This window comes from Phacochoerus africanus, chromosome 2 (genome assembly GCF_016906955.1).
Source record: "Phacochoerus africanus isolate WHEZ1 chromosome 2, ROS_Pafr_v1, whole genome shotgun sequence".
Taxonomy (NCBI): Eukaryota; Metazoa; Chordata; class Mammalia; order Artiodactyla; family Suidae; genus Phacochoerus; species Phacochoerus africanus.
The window spans coordinates 6,516,957-6,540,059 of NC_062545.1; the positions used below are offsets into that span (position 1 = coordinate 6,516,957).

The 23,103-nt window shown below is 41.4% G+C and overlaps 1 protein-coding gene across 3 annotated transcripts in view; it reads left to right on the plus strand.

The window, feature by feature from the left end:
* Nucleotides 1–23,103, plus strand: part of PRKN (parkin RBR E3 ubiquitin protein ligase) — a 1,272,474-nt gene that overhangs the window by 1,030,828 nt on the left and 218,543 nt on the right. The window lies entirely within an intron of this gene.

A 23,103-nucleotide genomic window follows, 5' to 3' on the forward strand; every position in this document is an offset into this window, starting at 1 on the left:
ATTAAAATGAAAAATGATTACTAATTTACATGTAGGAAGAGGTAAAGATCTGGGCAATCAAACCACAGTGTAATTAACAATGTGGCTGAAGCTGTATGTTTTTATTGCCTGTTATAGAAGCTGTTATTTGTCCTTTAAATTGGATTTGGGGTTTTATTTTATTTATCTCAGCTCTTTCATAGGTATCTCAACTAGCATTCCATTTTTAAACATCTGAACTATGTAAAAGCAGTGATGAATCCCAGTGGCTATACTTAAGTACTTTAAAAAAGTACTGCCTTGTTTTGGTTTTTTAAGAATTTGAAATATGCCTGTCAGTAGTGAATGCAATTAGACCCACATGAAGATGAATAAAAGAAACAAAATGCTCAGCACTAAAGTAACAGGGGAAATTACTGAAAAGAATTAAAATATGAAAAATCGAAACCAAAATACCATTAAGACTTGTAAAAATATGCTTTTCTGTCCCCATCTACCATCCCACTTTATCCTCTAAATGATTTCTCCATCTCATTTTAATCCCCCTTTAGAGTTGTGCCGATTCTTGAAATCCAATTATTTCTTTCTTTAATATCGTTTTGAATATTATTTATTTGGGGATATTACTGATTTTTTCAAACTTAGTAGGGCCCAAATATGTCCCAAGAAAGTCCATTTGAAGGAACTCTTCTAAGGCAATGTGTAGGATTCAAAAACAAATACCAAATATTTCTAATTTTTATTTTTTAAATTAAATTAAATTTTTAGTGAAATAGAATTAATTTGCAATGTTCTGCTAGTTACAGCATAGTGATTCAGTTATATATTCTATACATATATATTTCATAAAAGATATATATTATATATAAGAATATAGATATACATTCTTTTTCAGATTATATTATATTAAGAATTATACAGAAAGATATATATGTATAGTTATGTTTGGTTTATATATGTGTGTGTGTGCGTGTATATATTTCTTTTTCAGATTCCTTTCCCTTATAGTTTCTTAAAAGATACTGAGTATATACTATCCTGTCCTATGCAGGAGGCCCTTGCTCATTATCAGTTTCATATATTTTAGTGTGTGTATATTAACCCCAAAGTCCTAATTTGTCATCTCCCTCTTTCCCCTTTGGTAACCATAAATCTATATTCTGTGTCTATAAGTTTGTTTTGTTCTGTAAATAAGTTCATCTGTATCATTTTTTAGATTCCACCTAGAAGTGATACCATATATCTGCCTTTCTCTGTGACTTACTTCACTTAATATGATAATCTCTAGGTCCATCCATGTTGCTACAAATTGCATTGCTTCATTTTTTATGGCTGAGTAGTATTCCAGTGTGTGTATATACCACTTCTTCTTTATCGATTCATCTGTCAATGGACATTTAGATTGCTTCCATGTCTTGGCTATTGTAAGTAGTGCTGCTGTAATTTTTAAACAGGGAATGTTCCATAAACTTGTACTTATGCACCTTGTTTGGGATTCACAATGCTTTTCCCCTAAAGAAAGCTTCGTAATTTAACCATGGCAATTAGTCATCCAGATGACCAACCACACTTTATTTGACCATGCTGTCTTTAGGCTGTGTGTAACCTGAGTCTCCTTTTTGATCGATCCACTCAGGGATTTCAATTCTAGGTGTTCACTTTCCTTCATGAAGTCAACTAGACATTGACATGCTCACTTGTGTGAACCAACCACCACCATCTATGGAAAAACATATTAAAGGCGACACAGAATCACTTCTCCCTTACTTCCCCCTTTCATTCTCTCATTTAACCAAGAATGAACTTCAGAGATGAGCAGGGAAAAAGAAATCAGTGCACTGGGGTCACTTTTCACTCTGAGAGCCTCACGCCCCGGTGGTCACGCATGTATATTGACCAGCCAAATTAATATACTTCCAGGGATGCCAGAAGATGAAAACACCTGTTCTCCATTCCCTGTTTAAAGTCAAAACATTAAAAATAGAGGTCAATGCCAACAGAAGAGTTTTATGAAATACAGAGATGAAGGCAAAGTACCAGAAACATATGCTAAAATTTTTTTCTAAGTTTTAAAAATTATTTTGACATTATAACAACCTAAAAATGGGGAAAAATTTTGTTTTTAATTTTTGGTTACTGCATTCTCTATCTTGCCTCTCCTATATTCTAAGTCATTTCTTCCAAATGACCTTCCGAAAGCAGAACAGCGTGTGTTCGATCTACTGCAGTGAGAAAACCCACCATGTTGACCGCTGTGGGGCTTTTACAGAAAGGAGAGGTCAAGCTTTATAAGGGTTTGGGCTCAAGTGGTTAAGGCAGATCCTTCTGCTGGGGACCTGGTTGGAACTGGGCAATATTCATGATGTAGTCATTGGAGGTTGGTAGACAAATGAGACAAGGATTTTGAAGAAACTCTTGGCCTGAAAACTGTGGTCTGATACATGAGCCATTTCCCAGGTGAGCTGTCTGTGGTTCTTTTAATGGTGCTGCTACTTCCTGCTGTGGCGCAGTGAGTTAATGATCTTCCTGTCTCTGCAGCATGGCCGGTTCAATCCCCAGCCCGGTGCAGCCTGTGAAGGAGCCGATATTGCTGCAGCTGTTCCTAACCCTGGAACAATTAGGTCCGTGTTCTTGGTTCTCAGCCCCAGTAGTTAAGCTGTGTAGATACAGGTGGTTTCAAGTCTCATCTGCCCCCAAACAGCTGTGTGGCTAATCCAAACGCACTCGGCCCTTCCAGCCTCCAGGCCTTCGATCCCATCTCTCCTCCTTTTTGCTTTTCTTTGACACCTTTTTTTAAAAAATAAAAAAAAAAATTTTGGCCATGCCCATGGCATATGGAAGTTCCCAGGTCAGGCATTGAACTTGCACCACAGCAACAACGCAAATCTCTGCAGTGACAATAGGGGATCCTTAATCCACCACACCACAAGAGAACTCCTAACACCTCCTTTCGGATTGCTCCTGGCACACTTGGCTGTGTCTCCATTTGTTTGGTGTGGTCATGTGCATGTTATTTCTTCTGCAAACTCCATGAAGGCAGACCCTGGCCCGACTCACTTTTGCTGTCTCTGTAGATCTAGCAGAGTCGACATCCACAAAAACACTGCTCGAGAGAGAATGAGTGAATGTTGGGTTGTAAGTCAAGCTCCCACTAATCATAACATGTATGACTTTTAGACAAATGTCTGATTGTCAGTGAGATTATCAACGAGACGTCTTCCTCCACTTCACTTCATGGGAAGACAAATCCTCATATAGGCATTGGGAACTGACTCAGAAAAGACATTTGGATTCATATGGCAGCTTCAGAGAATCAGAAAATATCAGTGTTCATCTGTATTATGAAATCTCAAACGTTTGAGCTCAATCCACACTATTTTGAGCTCCAGGAATAAGCTTTGTATGTTTTCGGGGGGTAGTAAATGCCTCATAAGTGAGTAACTGAATAAATAGTAAGTACGGCTCCTTTCAGCTTATTCTTAAAGCTACAAATTCTACAAATGTTCATGCTATATCCTACTCAGATCAGGTATGCAATGCTCACTAATGTAGTGATTATGTCAGAAGGAATTTCTTCTCCAAACTACATACACGTTCATAGATGATCCTGATAAACATAAACTCAGGTCGATACGTTCTTGAATTTTTATTTAATTTTTTCCAAAGTTCTCTGTATCTGTACTTCCAGTTATCATGTAGACCTTTTATTACAAACATGCAATTAAACATAGAAGGTTATGAACACTCACTGTCCAGCTTTGTCGGTGTCTAGCTTTCTTTTTTGGTCTTTTTTTAGGGCCGCACCGATGGCATATGGAGGTTCCCAGGCTAGGGGTCTAATCGGAGCTGTAGCCACCGCCTACACCACAGCCACAGCAATGCAGGATCCGAGCCAGCCACGTCTGCAACCTACACAGCTCAGGGCAATGCCAGATCCTTAACCCACTGAGTGAGGCCAGGGATGGAACCCACAACCTCATGGTTCCTAGTCGGATTCCTTAACCACTGAGCCACGACAGGAACTCCAGTTACACTGCTTCAGATAACTCTGTCAGGTTAATTAATATCTTTATGTCTCTGTTTCATCATTTGTAAAGTGGGGATAATAGCGCCTCTCTCATAGGACTCTTATAAGATTAAGTGAATTCGTATATGCGTAGCACTGAGAAAAGTACTCTGTCCATAGTAAGTGTTACAGAAAGGTTAGCTTTTCATTTTTAGCAATTATTGTAATAAACTATAAAGACAGATTTGAAGCACCACCTTCCTTTTGCTATGATCCTGTTTCAATCTCTGCCTCCCCTAAATTTGATGTTTATCATCTGTGTGCATTTTTTACCCTCAGTATATGTGTATGAATCCATATTATTTTGTAGGTTTTCTAAACTTCATGTAGATGACATCATACTATGAGTGAACTGTTGCAACTTTTTTCTTACGCCTTTGATATTTATCTGTTAGACACATTTCACCCTAGTTAATTTTTATTAACTCACTTCCTAAACGTCTTTGCCTACATTCCATTTTCTCATATTCTGAACACCTTACTTTAAAGTATCCCACCCTACCCTTCTCCACCTTACACTGTTCTATTTTTTTCCCTTTTTGATTGTGCCCATCACTTTCTAAAATATTTCATAATTTACCTACTTTATGTTTATTGCTTATTAGTTTACGTTTATTGTTTCCCACATATAATACAAGCTCCAAAGAGAGGTTTCCTTCTATTTCATTTTTCTACTCATGTGGCCCAAATGCTATCAAAAAGCCAGTCAGGAAGTGGGTGCACCATAGTTTTGAATGATCAATGTTGAGTGATGTTGGCCCTTCTCGTTTTAATGGTCATTCCAGATGTTTTCTTTTGTTGTTGCTGTTATCAGAAAACTGTTACAGTAAATACTCTTATAACTACCTCCTTGTGTAACCGGAAGTTTCGCTCTGGTACACACCTGCAAGTGAAAGAGCTGGGTGAAAGGCGACTATCTTCAAGATTCTTTTTAACTGGATTAGGACGTCTTAGACTCATCACGAGTTGGCCACAAGATTCTTTTTAACTGGTTTAGGACGTCTTAGACTCATCACGAGTTGGCCACTGAAAAGGAATGCTGAATAATCCTTTAGAGACATCGTTCAAAACCTATAAGCAGAGAGGAATTATTAAGATAAAATTGTTTTATTTATTAAAGGCATATTACTTTGAAACTTGATTATATGAAGTCCTGCTGCTGACTTGGAATGCAGTTGCTCAGTCAGGATGTCTTAGTACATTTTCCAGACTAAATCAGACTAACTCAGAAATGGCTACTTCAGCAAAGTGTGTGGAAACCCTAATCAACCAGGCTTAACTGGAGTGGAAAGGAGCCCATCAAACCCACTCAGAGAGGCAGCCTGAAGATGCCCCGCCCTGTTTTGGCTTTGTGATTAAAGGTCGTTGTTCAGTGTTTTGCTGCGTTATCTTTGATCACATTGAATCATCATTGATTTTTGATGCTATTTCATCGTTAGCCAGTTTCCTTTTCAAGACGGTACTTAAAGGGAAAACAGAAGGCAGCCATAATTGTCAAGCCTGCATTAGGGATTCTAAGCTATAGCCAAGAGAGAAATTAATCCTCAAAGCATTTCACACCGAACAGCAGCAATCTGCAAATTGCAGATTATTTGTGCAATGCCAGTGGTATATCAGAGAGCTGAAATCCGTTTCAATTTTTAATCCCAAGCCCGGGTGCTCACGGTTTTCCATTGAACCCGAAGGATATCACAATTGGCCCTGTGATGATGTGAGAAGAAATTAAAAGGAAAAGTAGTGATTGAAGACTCATGCAGTTTTTAATGCTTTTCAGTGTAGTATATCTTCTAAATGAGTTTCCTCTACTTCACAGCGTGCTTATTGAGGAAATTCAGCAAAAAGCTTGCTGAAAAAGTTGTAGTTCAGTTAATTCCCCAAGGGTTTTTTGGGTTTTTTGTTTTTTAACAGCTGTCAGTGACTTTGTGGAAGTGATCCACGACTTTGTAATGCATTTTCCTGAGGAGATTCACAATTAGATTGTAAAATAATCTTCATGGTATGGGAACAGAATGAAAGTCAATGTTGATTACAGACCCTCTTTGAAATAAAATTCCCACTTTCAAAATTACCCCTTAAAAAATTAAGATTCAATTCTGTCTTCATATGCATTTTTGTCTAAATTTTATTATTCGTTTTTTAATGCCAAACAGGCAACTTATTTTTATTTACAGTGAGCTCAGACTTTTAGAAAGCAGGTGCAAGAGATGAATGGGGAGTTTCCTATCTGGCAAAAAAAAAAAAAAAAAAAGCAGTCAAAGGGCACAAATCTGTGAGCATATCACTAAGATAAGCCCAGAATGAGATGAAATTCAGATTTTGATGACCAAAGACACAATAAAACAGCCTTTTAAAGTTGGGTCAAGGACAAGAGAAAGAGAGGGAAATGACAATAAAAGAAGAAGGCAGCACAGTGTTAACAAGTTGAAAAAGCTACACGATTCCCATTTGTCCTATTTTCTTGAGCAAAGAGAATATTTCCCATGTTGGAAAGGAAAGAACAAACAGTTGAAAGAGGAACCTGTGCTTAAGAAAACTGAAAACAGGACAGGAAACACACAAACATTTTAAGTGTCCTTAGATCTCCAAAGACTTCTATATATAATCTCAGAGTCACTGCCAGGAATCCTCAAAATATCATAAAGACAGAACAGAGTTCAGAGTTCTGGAGATGGAGATGGGTTTTTGTCACTTTTCAAAATGAGGAAAGTTTGATATCAGTTTAGCCATCAATTACAAAAAAAAAAAAAAAAGGTGTGAACTCTTCTAAGGCTATATATATAAAACCATTAAGAGCCAGCTCAGATCCACCGAAGCTGAATGTGGAGGAAGTGATGTGTGAGGGACAGGATGCAGTCACTGTGAAAGTCCTTGACTTGACAGTGAGAGCCGGACCCTGGGGTGCAGAGGCTGAGCTGGCAACCGGGGGTGGATGGGAGGCATACAGAGGGGTTCTGGGGAAGCAGTCGCACAACCGTGGAGGAGAGAATTAGAAACAGAACGATGAGCTGAAGACAGAGCCCGTGTCTGAGTGACAGAAAAACAAAGGGACAACAAAGAAAGTGGCAAAGCAAAGGAACGGGTGAAAGAAGAGTGAAGTGAATCTCACAATTCACAACTTATGGGAGAGTTGTTTTTAAAATGGCCCTTTGACCTAATGTCAGATACTACAGAGAGATGGAAGGGGACAGGGGCTGGGCGAAGGGCCGTGGGCAGTAAGTACTTGGCTAAGCAAACGGGCCCTGCCCTCCGGGTCCTCTTTGTCCCCCCATCTCCATCCCTCTCACCACAGGAGCCCACGGGACCCGAGCCAGGCCTGAGTGCCTGGATTTCAGAATTCCCTGCACAAACAGCCCTGAGACTTTTAACTGGCTCTTTCCTCCTGAAGGCAGTGGCCAAGGGGTAACCTGTGGAGAAGGAGGAACTGGGTTGTGGAGCTTGAACCTGTGGGCTGCTCCATACAGGTGTGTGCAGGGCTCTTCGAGGAGGGGGAGGGGGAAGGGCAGGGGATGGGCATTGTCTGTGCAGGTGCAGCCACATTCAGGAGCAGCCCTCCAAGATCCCCATACAGCTGTGTTTGTCAAAGTAAAAGGGTGAAATGTAGTTTTAAACAGCTTCTTGGTTTGATTTGCAGCTTTTAAATATTCAGACAAATAATCTGCTGTTATACCTTCCCTGGGCCAATAAGTTAGGGGTCTATTCTAGGCATAGACCCGGCTATTGGTTCCCAAATCAGAATGGGTATTACAGAACACTTTATCAGGAAGGTGGAAAAGAAGCCCACCCGTACGATGTCAGAAATAAAATGAGGAGGGGAATGTTGCCATCGTGGGAACTCTCATCTAAAAAGTCTGACCTTGCTGACCAAGAGAACATGCCTCTGAAAGCCTTTTGGAGTGGAGCACCATGAGTCACACTTCCGGTCTATCTCAGCCTTGGGTTCCCCAGCGTCTGGTCACAAGTCTGACGCTAAATACATGCATGAATGGGGCAACCCCAGATCAACAGGAGCGTTCCCGTGACCCCTATTGGAGTAAGTACAAGGTCACATCTAAGAAGACAGGGAAGGAAAATGAACATCTGGATGCTTCCTGTAACTTTTCACATATATTATAGGTTATTTCAGGCACCAGGGTATTTGCCCCAGGAAAGAGAAGGTTAATACAGGTTTCAAAGGATTGGATATGATCTCTATCACAAATCTAGAACTAATATCTCGACAGGCCCTCCTAATAACAGGATGTGTCATTATTAGAATGGAGTACTTTTACTGATCCTTTGATGCCTGTCGCAGGAAATCTTGAGACAGAATCTGTACGGTAGCTCTCAGGGGTGTTTCAGAAGGGAATTCTGTACCAAGAAGGGGATGGGTCTAGAGAGAGTGCTAGCTAATAGCTCTTTAAAAACGGAGATATTTTTGTTCTTTAATACATGACTGTGTGTTGCATAAATCTACCTTGAATCATTGAAGAAATCAAATGCCAGCAAGTCTGTAAAATCTAAGAATTAGATCTGATTGTCGTCTGATAAACATGAAACCATCAGATTACATACAGCAGTTGTGGGGCTGTCCTAAAGGAAAATATTTTGACATTTCCACACGGGTCGGAGTAACTGCCTGTCAGGTGGCCCCAAACAAGCACCTCAGCAGAACTGGCCTCCATCTCCCATTGATCACAGGGCTCAACTCTTGCTGAAAATTAGCTTTATTTTTACAAGGCCAACAGGAAATGGAACGGTTAAAGAACTCTTTCTTGCTTGAATAGTGGCATACTAATATTTTGTGTTTAAAAATTAAACCTCGTGCCCTGGGACAAATAGCCTTTCATGCACTGGTCCTTAAATTAATTCTGCACAGGCTTGTGAAGCCATCTCTTTTCCAGTGCTTTTGTTTGTGAAAACCAGAAGATGATGACTCTCGCTTTCAATTGATTTATTTACTCAGCAAATGTCTATTGAGTGCTACCCTTTGTGCTGGACCTTCTGCCAGTTCCCAGGCCCTGGATAAGGCAAGTCCCTGTCCTCGTGGAATCCATGTCAGGGCTGGAAAAGCAGATATTAACACACGTAGGTAACGAAACTTGTGCCAGGCACGATCCGTATGGGTCCTCCAACTGCTTTTTTGGACCAGTTTAATTAGCTGTCATTGATGGAGCTTTGTAGGTGTGTTAGCACGTTTAAGTTGAATATATTACCTTTTCTGGAGACTGTGGTGACCTACAGGAAGACTGCACAGACCGGCCTTACCTCCAAAGAAAGCACGTGTTTTTCCCCAAGTCCAAGCTCATATTCCCGCCACACAGCAGGCCAGCAAATGAAGAGACAGGGAACCGGCACAAGGTCTCGCCACTTCATTTGGAAAGACAGCAGACCAAGAAGACAGTGAACCAGTGTCCCAAGGAACCATCTCACTTGAGATAGATTTCAGGCTTCTTTTATGCCGAAAGGGGAGATGTGGCTCCTTGTTGCAAACCTCTTGGCACCAGAATCCTTTGTTCTTGCAGCTGTCCAGTTAGGTCTGGTTACAGTGTTGCTAGAAGCCTCCAAGACAAATGCTTTCTCCCTTCTTCAACATTTTATCTCTATGTGAATGGATAAACGTCAGAGCCTTGGGAATGGGCTGCAGGCAACATTCTTTTTTTTTTTTTTTGGCTTTTGTCTTTTTAGGGTCATACCCATGGCACATGGAAGTTCCCAGGCTAGGGGTCTACTCAAGCTGTAGCTGCTGGCCTATGCCACAGCCACAGCCACAGCCACAGCAACGTGGGATACGAGCCATGTCTGTAACCTACACCACAGCTCTCAGCAATGCCAGATCCTTAACCCACTGATCAAAGCCAGGGATCGAACCCACGTCCTCATGGATGCCAGTTGGGTTCATTAACTGCTGAGCCATGACAGGACCTCCCAGGCAACATTCTTATGCATGACTAAGCACAGGCAGCAGATCGCAATGGTTAGAGCTAAAGGAATAGACTCAACATGGAGTCAGGTTTGTTCTTCTCTTGTTCGTGTTCATAGTCCCTTCTTGCTCATTGTTTTACAGTCACTCTGTGATGAACACTTTTAACGTCTGAAACTGTGTTTTACTTTGTCTGTTGTTGTCGTGTATAGATCTTTGATGTCTCCACGGTAATATTTTCTCCCCCAACTGCAAGAAGTATGGTCAAGTTAATCAGACTAATCCTATGAGTTTGAGGGTGAAAATAACGTTGTGTGTAAAACCCTAAACTTGTGGCGTTTTTATATACAAACCTATCATCTGTTTCTGCTAAGCCACACTCACGGGGCAGAAAGTAGCTTGCAGTTCATAGTGTGGGATTTAGAGGTAGAATCTAAAGGTAGACCTGTCCATTGCTCAGCGCTGTCATTTACTTCAGTTCCAACCTGGGTGACAAAGACAGATGCCCTTGAATAGTACAAGAGAAAGGCAGGTGGAGAGTAGAGCCCCTCCTTCCTTGCCCATGATAAAAAACAGACCAGCCCTGCTTAAACAGAATTCAGAGTCATCAGTTCTCTTCTTTGACACCTTTGTGGATCTTTTTTTGTTTTTTGGGGGGACTTTGGGCGGGGGGGAGGGGGGGGTGCCTTTTCTAGGGCCGCTCCCGTGGCATATAGAGGTTCCCAGGCTAGGGGTCAAATCGGAGCTGTAGCCAACAGCCTACGTCACAGCCACAGCAATGTGGGATCTGAGCCACGTCTGCAACCTGCACCACAGCTCACGGCAATGCTAGATCCTTAACACACTGAGCAAGGCCAGGGATCGAACCTGCAACCTCATGGTTCCTAGTCAGATTCATTAACCACTACACCACGACAGGAACCCCAGGGAATATTTGTTTTTAAACTACAATTTGTTTGCCATAATCATCCATCTGTTGACTGTATACTCAAGTGATGCCTTTCCTGTGGGTTATTGCGGACTCAGAAGGCTAAACAGAAGGTAGATTAAGCACTTGCTAACTGTCCCTTTTGTCAGAAATTTGAGTTCATTTCCCTTTTGCATGTTTAGATAAGTGGTTGTGTTTCAGGATCTGCGGCTTAATTTATATGCATTGTTGCCTCTATTAATTCATCTTGTAATTATTGATATGTAAAGGATGCAATTTGAAATGACCAGTGAAATTAAAAAAAATTTTTCAAGCTAGTTCAAAAGTAAAAATACGTCATAAGGTATTGCGATACCAGGGAGTTCCCACTGTGGTGCAGTGGGTTAAGGATCCAGCATTGCTGCAAGGGTGGCATAGGTCGCAGCTCCAACTGGGATTTGATTCCCTGGCCTGGGAGTTTCCATATGCTGCAGGGTGGCTGAAAAGATTTGTAAAAAAAAAGGTTTATGATATCAAATGAAAATGTCAAGTTGTTTATTAATCACTTTAGGTTATTGTAGTGAGTAAATGAATTAATGAATTGATATAAAGACAAAACACTTAAAGCCTTAAATGTATACTAACCATACTTTTCTATGCATTTATGATCTGATCATATGTACATATACACATGTACACATATATGTATAGATATTTAATCATCTACTGTCTTTCAGAATATTGTCCTAATAAATTTCAATTACCAAATTGGTTATTGGACTCCTGAAACAAAATTGGTCTCCAAATATTGAGGGTTTGGGGAAAAAAATAAAAGGTATTTGCAGAGCAACCATTTCAAGTACAATCTCATGAGTGCTCCTGTATTCCAGAGACTCAAAATAGCAACTACCATTCATTGAGAGCCTGTGCACAAGGAACTGTTCTAGGAAATATATTTACGTAAACAGAGATACACACATTCATGCCATTCACAACCACCTCATAAACTGCGTATTCTCAATCTCTTTTCACAAGGGGAGGATGAAGGCTTACAGCTAAGTCAACATCCTTGACCCACGAGGACATAGCGAGTCAGTGGTAGAGATGAACTCATTCCACTCTCCCCTTCTCTTCTTGCTTCCCCACTGTCCCCACTCCCTCCTGGGCCAGGCTAGGACCAAGGGCACCTCCATCCTCACATGGAGGGAAAGGAGACTGTGGACTCTACCCACGAAGGGAGAGAGAAGAGCAGGGAACCACCAGGAAAATGGATGGATGCTAGGCTCCTTTCTCCAGGCATCGGGGAAAGGACTCTGTGTCCTGACAGACATGGCCTGTGCCTCACACATTCTTGATCTTACACCCTGTCTTCATTCACAGAGATATTACCATTTCTTGCCCTCTTTCAGTCCAGCTGGATTGGCAAAGTCTTCTCAGGCCGGGTTATACTCCTTGTTCTTCTTTGTATCACACCAAAGACTGTGCTGGATGCAACGTAGATGCTTAGTTCATTTCCTCAGCAATTTTTTTTTCAAAGACATCGATATAAAATTAAAATACCTATGGTAGGAGTTCCCATCATGGCGCAGCAGAAGCAAATCTGACTAAGAACCATGAGGTTGCAGGTTTGATCCCTGGCCTTGCTCAGTGTGTTAAGGATCTGGCGTTGCCACAAGCTGTGGTGTAGGTCACAGATGCGGCTTGGATCCTGCATTGCTGTGGCTGTGGTGTAGGCCGGCGGCTACAGCTCCAATTGGACACCTAGCCTGGGAACCTGCATATGCTGTGGGTGTGGCCCTAAAAAAGCAAAATTAATTAATTAATTAATTAATCAATTTAATGCCCGTGGTAATACATGTTATACTACTATTACCCTAAAACCACTGTTTAATGTGTTTTCAGAGAAAATTAGAGCTTCTCATCTGCCCTCCCAAGAGAAGTCATGGTCTTTGCCTCTAACCAGATAAGACCAGAGCGAAGTGACCATGTCCCCATCGTCAGCTTCGAAGCTCACCATCTGAGAGTCTCAGGGCTTTCACTTGGAAAACCACCTGCTGATGTCAACAGATTATTGAATTTCTTCTTATAGTGGAAATGACATAGCATCTAACCTTTATTTCTTGTTTTATCTTTTGTAAACCACTCTGATAATCCATGTTTTAATCAATGTATTTAGATAATTCAGTTTTTTAGTAGTTTCCCTAAGGTTTACAATATATATTTTAATTACTTGAGGTCCACTTTCAAAGGTCACTGGAACAAAGAATATATATAGTGCAGATACCTTATTAACAGAATTGTCCCAATTCCTCCTTCCAATCTTGTGTGACATTGTTGTCATTCATTTAACTTACCCATTTACTATACTCACCTCAGACACTGACTATTACTACTTTAAAGATATATTTCAGATCAATTAAGATTAAGAAAAATATTCCAGGCACCGAATATCTCAGACTCACAATAGAATCTTATGTGCCTTGATTGACCTCAAATCAGCACAGAGCCACTGATCTGAGAGAAGGTATGAGGCAGAAGAGTAGTCGTCTCAGGTAAGAGCAGGCTGGAGCAAGGGAATATGACACATGTGTTTTCCCAGCTGCTTCACAGCTTTGTTAAGACCCAACCTTTGCCAGGCCCTGGAATGGCAGTATCTAAACGTTTCTGAGTTGTAAACCTTTATCAACTTTGTGCAGTGGGAACACAGGGTTAGCTATGAGTTGGTTTAAACAAAAATGTATTAAAAAAAACCACTGAGCATACTTGTATTTGGAAACTGGGAAGAGCATTATCACACATAGTGTTTCTAAAAAGAAAGTTGGGAATTCCCTTTGTGGCTCAGCAGTTAACGAAACCAACTAGCATCCACGAGGATGTGGTTTGATCCCTGGAGTCACTCAGTGGGTTAAGGATCCCATGTTGCCGTGAGCTGTGGTGTAGGTCGCAGATGTGTCTCAGATCCTGGGTTGCAATGGCTGTGGTGTAGGCTGGCAGCTGTAGCTCCAATTCGACCCCTAGCCTGGGAATTTCCAGGAAATTAAAAAATTGCAATTTTTTTAGGTACAGCCCTAAAAAGCAAAATAAAATAAAATAAAATAAAAAGAAAGTTGGACCCTTTATAGCATAAGCATCTTACTTTCAATTTATAAATATAGTTATGTATTCAAAGTTTGTTAATTCAATAAAACCAACTTTACAAAAAAAATAGAATAAGAAAAATAAAAGACCTTATTTTACCTTTATTTATTTCTTCTTCAGGGTTCTTCCTTTCTTTATGTAGATCCAAATTTCTGACTTATACCATTTTCCTTCTACCTAAAGAACCCTTAGCATTTCTTTCAGGGCAGGTTCACTGGCAATGAATTCCCTCAATTCTTGTCGAAGAAAGTTTTTATTCACTTTTGAGTGATAGTTTTGCTGGTTATAGAATTCTAGACTGGTGAATTTTTATTTCAACCTTTTAATTACTTCACCCCACTCTTTCCTTGCATGTGCAGTTTCTGATGAGAAGTTTTCTGCTATTCTTATGCTTATTGGTAAAGTGTTTTTTTTTTCCCCCTCTGATTTCTTTCAGAATTATCTCTTTGTCTTTAGTTTTATGCAAAAACAAACATTTAGTTATACTTATGTGGTTCAAGGCAGTTTATCCTGCTTGATAGTCTTTGAGCTTCCCGGACCAATGGTTTGATATCTGTCCTTAATCTTGGAAAGTTCTTAATCATTATTATTTCAACTATATCTTCTGTTCTGCTCTCTCTTTCTTCTCTTTCTAGTGCTCAAATTATGTGTAGGTTATTTTTGCCCCACAGTTCTTTTTTTTTCATTTTTTTTATTACTCAGATGAATTTATCACATCTGTAGTTGTATAATGATCATAACAATCTGATTTCACAGGATTTCCATCCCACAGCCCAAGCACATCCCCCCACCCCCCAAACTGTCTCCTCCGGAGACCATAAGTTTTTCAATGTCTGTGAGTCAGCATCTGTTCTGCAAAGAAGTTCCGCCTGTCCTTTTTTGCCCCACAGTTCTTAAATGTTCTGTTCTATTTTTTTTTCTCCTGTTTTCTTTGGATTTCAGTTTGAGGAGTTTCTTTTGATCTTTCTTCAGGCTTACCTATTTGTTCTTGCTATGTCAAGTTTGTTGACAGTCCATCAAAAGAGTTCTTCATTTCCATTATAGTTTTTCATTTCTAGCATGTCCTTTTGATTCCTTCTTAAGAGTTTTTATCTTTCTGATACATTATCCATCTGATCCTGCATTTTGTCTACTTCTTCTATTAGAGTCCTTAACATCTTAATTGTAGTTTGTTGTTGTTGTTGTTGTTGTTGTCTTTTGTCTTTTTAGGGCCGCTCCCTCCACATATGGGTGTTTCCAGGCTAGGGGTCAAATCGGAGCTGTTGCTGCCGGCCTATGCCACAGCCATGGCAACACCAGATCCGAGCCACATCTGTGACCTACACCACAGCTCACAGCAACACTGGATCCTCAACCCACTGAGCAAGCCAAGGATTGACCCCACAACCTCATGGTTCCTAGTCAGATTTGTTTCTACTGCACCATGATGGGAACTCCTTAATCATAGTTATTTTAAACTCCCTGTTTAATAATTTCAACATCTGTATCATTACCCAAGTCTGATTCTGATGATTGCTTTATTTCTTCGTACTGTTTCTCTTGCCTTTTGTCATGACCAGTAATTATTTGTGGAAAGTTGGGCGTGTTATACAGATAATGGGAACTGAGGTAAATGAGCCTTTAGTATGAGGATATATGCAAGCTGACAAAGAGTTGGGCTAGTTTAATGTTTGCTGTAGTTGAAGATGCCAGGGGTTCCAGATTCCTCACGTTTTCTTGCTTTTTTTCCTCCACTTCTAACTTTGGGCTTCCCTAAAGCACTCCTTCTCAGAGAGAATATGTATCTTGAAACTCTGTAAGATGCTACCCACTGTTATCTTACTGGTGCCCCATTGGTATATCGTAATGTTAATGTCAGGGTTGGGGGAATCGACAATCTTCTGATGAAGTCTCTGTCTTTTAGTGGGTCTGTTTCTTGGGTCTGTGATTTTCACAAATATTTTTCCAGTGGTATAGAAAATTTTTTCTTCTGCCTCCTTCCCTCTCCCCCACAGGCAACATTCTCAGTCTGTGTCCTTGAAGCCCTGAGTCCTATTGACTCTTCTTCCTTTAGTGAGACAGGCTAGAGATAAAGGAATGCCCTTCTCCCACAGCTCCAGGGAGGTGCTGGAAAAGTCCTTCCTCTGGAGACAGACCTTTGCTCTGCAGAAGCCTCTGGATATTGCTCACAATACTTACTCTTTCCCTTCCTCTGCCAGAGACACAAAGCGATCCTCACCTTGAGGACCTGGTGGGGTTCTTGGAGGCGAGCATCAGGAAAATCTGTAAGACCCGGGGTCCCTAGAGTTTTTCATTCTCACACTAGTCCATAGCCCATTTACAGCAATGCATCAAAATTATCATCTAAATGTTCCTACCAGTTTATTATTCCAGCAACTTCTATTCCAGGTAAGCAGGTCAAGTTGTGAGTCGTCTGTCTCTCCAGACATCAAGGAGATGCTTTTCCCTCTGACATTAGTTCTCTGATGCAGCCAAGAAAAGCTCTTGATTTTCAGTTTGCCCAGATTTTTCTTTCTGTAAGGGTGGGAGTAATAACTTCTATACCTTTTACATGTTAGGGCTGAAAAAAAAGAAGCCTTGATCTTTATTTCGTAAGACAATAGATCATGTAGCAATTGTTTCAGCTAGCTGATTCCCCTTTAAATAAATAAGCACTTTAAAGGAAATAATAGCAACAGTCATTAGATATGGATATACCATTAATACCATTAGCAATAAATTCACTTTCTAATTTTTTTTGGTCATTTCATCCTGCTTTTACATATATTTAAAATGGCTGCTTGAAATAGAGATGATTATTCTTGATAAAGGAATTGGCATTTAGAGTAACCGATTTATCCAAGAGAATGTAGCTAGCTAGTTGTTCTAGAACCAGAGCTTCAACCCAGGCCATGATGACGATAACATGTTTCAAAAGGCATGAAGCTCCCAATTTTGATATTTCCCTTATGTAACCCACACCTCCAACTGCTATATTTTCAAGTGGTGACAGTGGCTGTGGGCTATTCTTTTGAGAAAATTTAATGAAAGGAGAAGGAAAGAAATAGGCTGGATTTTTGCTGAATTTTTAAAGAGGACAATTTAAATACATATGTAGTATGAACAAGCTTCAGAATGGCAGTTTGAGGAGCGTGAGTGAATGGTGAGTGAAATCACTAAGGGGCTGAGAGGGGACAGATTAGGTCGAATGATGGATGACTCTTGTTTTGAGGAAGAGGCACCATTTCTCCTTTTATCCTGGAGGAGCAGAGAGGGAAGATGCAGAGGGTTTGTAATCGGGAAGGGATATAAAGTTCAAGGATGGAACACTTGATAGTGGCCACAGCATGGGTTCTCTGGAAGCTGAGTCCAAGGAAGAGGACAGGATACAAGATGTTTACTGGGGAGTTCCTGTCGTGGTGCAGTGGAAATGAGTCCAACTAGGAACCATGAGGTTGCAGATTCAATCCCTGGCCTCGCTCAGTGGGTTAAGGATCTGGCATTGCCATGAGCTGTGGTGCAGGTCACAGATGCGGCTCAGATCTGGCATTGCTGTGGCTATGGCATAGGCCGGCGGCAACAGCTCCGATTCGACCCCTAGCCTGGGAACCTCTATATGCCATGGGTGTGGACCTAAAAAGACAAAAAAAAAAAAAACCAAGATGTTACTGGAATGTGCATCTAGGAAAGGAGGAAAGGGGGAAGGACTGGGCTGAGGAAAATGTTGAACTGCCATGAAGGCCCAACAATGCCCACCAGCAGAGAGCTTGGGAGCAAGTGTTGCCCATCCGTAGCTCATGTTGGGACAAAAGAGTTGGCAGTTCCACCTCCCCTGGACCCAGTCAGCAGATTCAGGGGTCCTGGGGAAGATATGACCTCAGACAAGGCAGCTCTCTGCAGCTGAGGAAGACCAGCATGTGGGGCGAGGCATCTCTCACGGCCCTCCCGCAGCTCAGCCACTGCCCTTCCTTGTAGGGGGCCTGGGCTCTCACATCTCCGCATTCCCCACTGTAGCTTTGCCTTTTTGCACTTATGTCAGGGAAGTTGGGTTTTGAGAATAAGGTGTTAAAGGTTAATTGAGAAGAATGGTGATGATTTAGAAGACTGTCCAAGGGAGATGGGAGAGGGCATTGGCCAAAGACAGTGGTAGGAGCAAGTTGCACCAAGGGCTTGACAGTGAGTGGACCCCGAATCTGCAGTAACCCGTTCTCAGCAAGGATGCAGCTTCAGGCAGATGGTGTGAATTTCTGTTAGATGTTCTAGCCCCATTTTGCCACACTAGCTGTGATTGACAGAACTGGGGCAGGAGAAGGAAGAACAGATGATGGTATTTACCCAGAGGTGGGTATTGGATGTTGGCAAAGAAGGTACAGTAGCCCTACAAGGTTGGCTTCTAAGCATCACTGACATTGTCCCACGTGGGGTCCAGGCTGGGGAGAGGGGTGACAGGTCAGAAGTCCACTTGATCAATAAGCAAAGCACATGCAGGGCTTAATGTCAGAGCAGGGGCCTCTGGGATGAGAATAAAGGCGTGGAGGAGGAGCCTCTCCCAGGTGCCACAGTTACCGAGCAAGGTGGGGAGTGACCACGTGATGGATGATTCATTCACGGAGCAGCTGCTCTTAAACAATTCCCACAGCCATGCAGTGCTCTGCCTGATAGAGCAATGACATAACAGTATGGCCCTACACGCATCACCTTTGCATCTCAGCAGTGGGAGAGAGAAAATAAAGTAAACGTTATGTTAGAAAGTTGTGTTAGAAGACGATGAGGGCTCTGGAGAAAATTCATCAGTGCCGGGGGTGTGGGGAGATGAAGATAAGCTGTAAATTCAGGTGGTCTTGGAAGCCCTCGCTGAGATGACATTTGAGCACAGACTCAAAGGAGGCTGGGAGTGCGCCATGCAGATATCAGGGTCAAGAGCTTGACCAAGGGAGTGGCAAGTCCACAGCTCTGGGGACAGGAGCCTGCCTAGGGTGGTCTAACCAGGAGCAGGCCAGCAGGACCCAAGTGCAATAAGCAAGGGAGGGAGAGGACTCAGAGGCTACACAGCAGGGGGCAGGGGGCAGGTGACCTTACACAGGCTGATAGGACCTTGGTCTTGACTCTTGGTGAAATGGAAGACCCATGAGCGGTTGGCATGATGCTCGACGTACAGACTCTAACAGGAGCCTCCTAACTGTTACCTCGAGACTGAAGGACAGGAGCATGAAGGCAGATGATGGGGGGCACCATGAGGACTGGATGTGGTCCAAGGAGATGGCTGTGGCTTCAAAAACTGGCGCGCTGTCACGCGTGTGGACCCTGCAAGAAGAATTTGGGAGAAAAGAGAGTGCACTGCCACCTGGGACACCTGTCCTTGTGTGATCTTCACCTGCCTTCTTGCCATCGCCGTCCTGCACCAACTTTCCCCTTTCTCCCCGCACTGCTACATTCCATGTGCATGCCTTGCATTCCTAGTTTTATCTCCCAACTCCGTCTTCACACCAGCTTTGCATCTGTCCATTTCCCACACTGACATTCCTGCACAGTCCGCACAGTGACAGGCACCCCTCCATGCTCTTAAATACCTTGACTCCTTACAACTCGTCCCTGCTATCTTATGCTGTCTCTATCCTTGTTTATTATATTTTATTGCATCCACCAGGTGTTTCAGGCAATTAGCTAGTCTTCTGTTAAAGATGTTTATATTTGAGCCATCATTGATATCCATCCTTTTAGTTATATCTTAGGAGAATGTTAGAATACAAATTCTGAAGATCGGCTAATTTTAAATTCTGTTTCTTATTTTATCTGGCATTAAGATAAGTCATATCAGCTTTTCTGAAGTCTGAGGGATACAAAGTACCACTTGTAAAGGAAGGTTGAAGAAATTATTTTTAATGATGTTTCTTAAATGTGCATAAATATAAGTTTAGAGAGAAATTTGTTATGCTTATACAGCTAGAAAACCCAAATGAAAATTTATAAATTAAATAGAAATGAAAGTACAAAACCAAAAGTATTCAAATTAATGCTATGCGTTTAATACGGTGGATGCTGTCATCTTTGCTGAAACTAAATCAGTGCTTGGGGTACAAACAGGGCCCTGAGTGGTCTGATCTCAGCCTGCCTATGCCCCTGAGCTTGAGGAAGCTCATTTCTGCCACCCCTCCAGCCAGGTGGCTCCTCCCCTGATGCACTTAAACCACGGGACCCTTGCTTGTTGGGAATTTGTCCTCAGAATTCTGTCTCTGTTCTTTCCTCATTAGTTTCACAAAACTAAAATATGACTCCTGGCTCCCAAGGAGAGCAAACATGCAAGAACTGACAGGAGGCTGAATTTCCACAGCAGTTTTTGGTGGAATTCCAGGCTATACATGTACTAATTGTTTAGATCAGAATAGCAGCTCTGCAACAAACAACTTCTCCAAAAGAACCTCAGGCGGCAAGTCTGTGGTCTCCCGTTGGAGAAACAGCTCAAGGGTCTCTTGGAAATGTCAGGGTCTAGCTTTTCTTCTTTGTGGTGTTGGATGTGCCTGTGGCAATTAATTTACTAGGTTTTCCACCAAAATATTCCCCTTGGGATTTTTTTTTCCCTTGGACTATTGTCAGATGGTGACATCACCTGTTTACATTTTGTTTATATTTTTTAAATTGCTTATATTTTTTAAATTCTTAATCATTTAAATTACCTTAGTGAACATTTATGAACCCCCGTCTCAGAGTATGAAATGCAGTAACATCGAAGGCCAGTATATCAGATATAACAACAAAGGCTAAATCTCCGTTCCAGTATTTTACATGACCACAGAATGTCAGAACTGGAACTAACCCAAGTCAAATTCATCCCTAAAATATTCTGTGTCGTCATTTAGCTTCTGTCTGAAAAGCTCCAGTTACTGCCTTATAAAGCAGTATGTTCCATTTTAAATTAGAAATTCGTTCACCTTGACCCCAAATATGCCTGATGTGATTTTATTTCTTCACTTTAATCCTACCGTCTTGAATCATGGACGCATCTAATCTCTCTTGCAAAGGCGAACTCCTTCACCCTGTGGAGGTCTTTCCTTCCTTCCTCAGCCCGTACCCCCAGCACCCCCCGCGCCCCCCCGCCCCAGGCAAGCCTCCTCAGTACTTTCCATGTTCTCACACCTCAGTTCTGAGGAACGGCTCAGTGATCGCTTTGGCATGTTGTCTTCCAACTCATTTTCCTTAATAGAAATGTCAACACATTATGTCCTCCATAGATCTGATCCCAAAGAAACAAGGTTTTATATCAGTTTTCTTTCCAGAGTTTATATTATAAATGACTGCAAATTAATGCTATGGAATAATTCTATTTAAAAGGCAGGGATGGTTCACGTTTCTTCACACCCTCTCCACAAGCATTTGCTTGTGGACTTTTTGATGATGGCCATTCTGACTGATGCGAGGTGATGCATCATTGTAGTTTTGATTTGCATTTATCTAGTAATGAGTGATGTTGAGCATCTGTTCATCTGCCCGTTGGCTGGCTGTCTGTCTTCTTTGGAGAAATGTCTGTGTAGATCTTCTGCCCATTTTTTGATTGGGCTGTTTGTTACAACCACTATATTTAAAAAACTAAATATATAACTACCATATGATCCAGCGATCCCACTCCTGGGCATATATCCAGAGAACACCATAATTTGAAAAGATACATGCACCCCAGTGTTCATAGCAGCAGTATTTACAATAGCCAAGACATGGAAACAACCTAAACATCCATCAATAGAAGATTGGATAAAGAAGATGTGGTGCATTTATAACAGTGGAATATTACCCAGCCATAAAAAAGAATGAAATAATGCCATTGGCAGCAACATGAATGGACCTAGAGATTATCATATTAAGTGAAGTAAGCCAAAGACACATATCATATATCACTTATGTGTGGAATATAATAAGAAATGATACAAAAGAACTTATAAAACAAACAAACTCCAAAAGATTTCAAAATTAAATTTAGGCCAACAAGCATATGAAAAAATGCTCAACATCATTGATTATTAGAGAAAGGCAAATCAAAACTACTGTGAGGTACCGCCTCACACCAGTCAGAATGGCCATCATTAATAAGTCCACAAATAACAAATGCTGAAGAGGATGTGGAGAAAAGAGAACCCTGCTGCACTGTTGGTGGGAGTGTAAATTGGTACAACCACTGTGGAAAACACTATGCAGTTACCTTAGAAAACTATAAGAACTACCATATGACCCAACAATCCCACTCTCGGGCATATATCCAGACAAAACTTCCCTTGAAAAAGACACACACACCTGTATGTTCATTCCAGCAGCATTCACAATAGCCAACACGTAAAAACAACCCAAATGTCCATCAATAGATGATTGGATTAAGAAGATGTGGTGTATATACACAATGGAACACTACTCAGCTATTAAAAAAAAAATGCCATTTGCAGCAACATGGATGGAACTAGAGACCCCCATACTAAGTGAAGTAAGTCAGAAAGAGAAAGACAAATACCATATGATATCACTTATATCTGGAATCTAATATACAGCACAAATGAACCTTTCCACAGAAAGAAAATCATGGACATGGAGAACAGACTTGTGGTTGCTGGGGGGGAGGAGGAGGGAGTGGGATGGACTGGGAATTTAGGGTTAATAGCTGCAAGCTATTGCCTTTGGAGTGGATAAGCCATGAGATCCTGCTGTGTAGCACTGGGAACTGTATCTGGTCACTTAATGATGGAGCACGATAATGTGAGAAAAAAGAATGGATACATGTATGTGTGACGGGGTCACCTTGCTGTACAGTAGAAAACCGACAGAACACTGCAAACCAGCTGTAATGGAAAGGAATAAAAATCGTTAATTAAAAAAATTAAATTTAGGATTACCAAAGGGGACATCATGGGGGGGGGGGATAAATTGGGAGGATGGGATTAACATACACATGCTACCATCTATAAACTCGATAACCGCCAGGAACCCACTGCATCGTGCAGGGAGGTTTACTCAATATTCTGCAGTAAACCTATGGGCGGGGGAGAATGGATATGTATCACTTATGCACTGTACTGTCAACATGACACTAATACAACATGGTAACTCAGCTATACCCCAGTTGTAAAAAAAAAAAAAAAAAAAGGCAGGGACAGA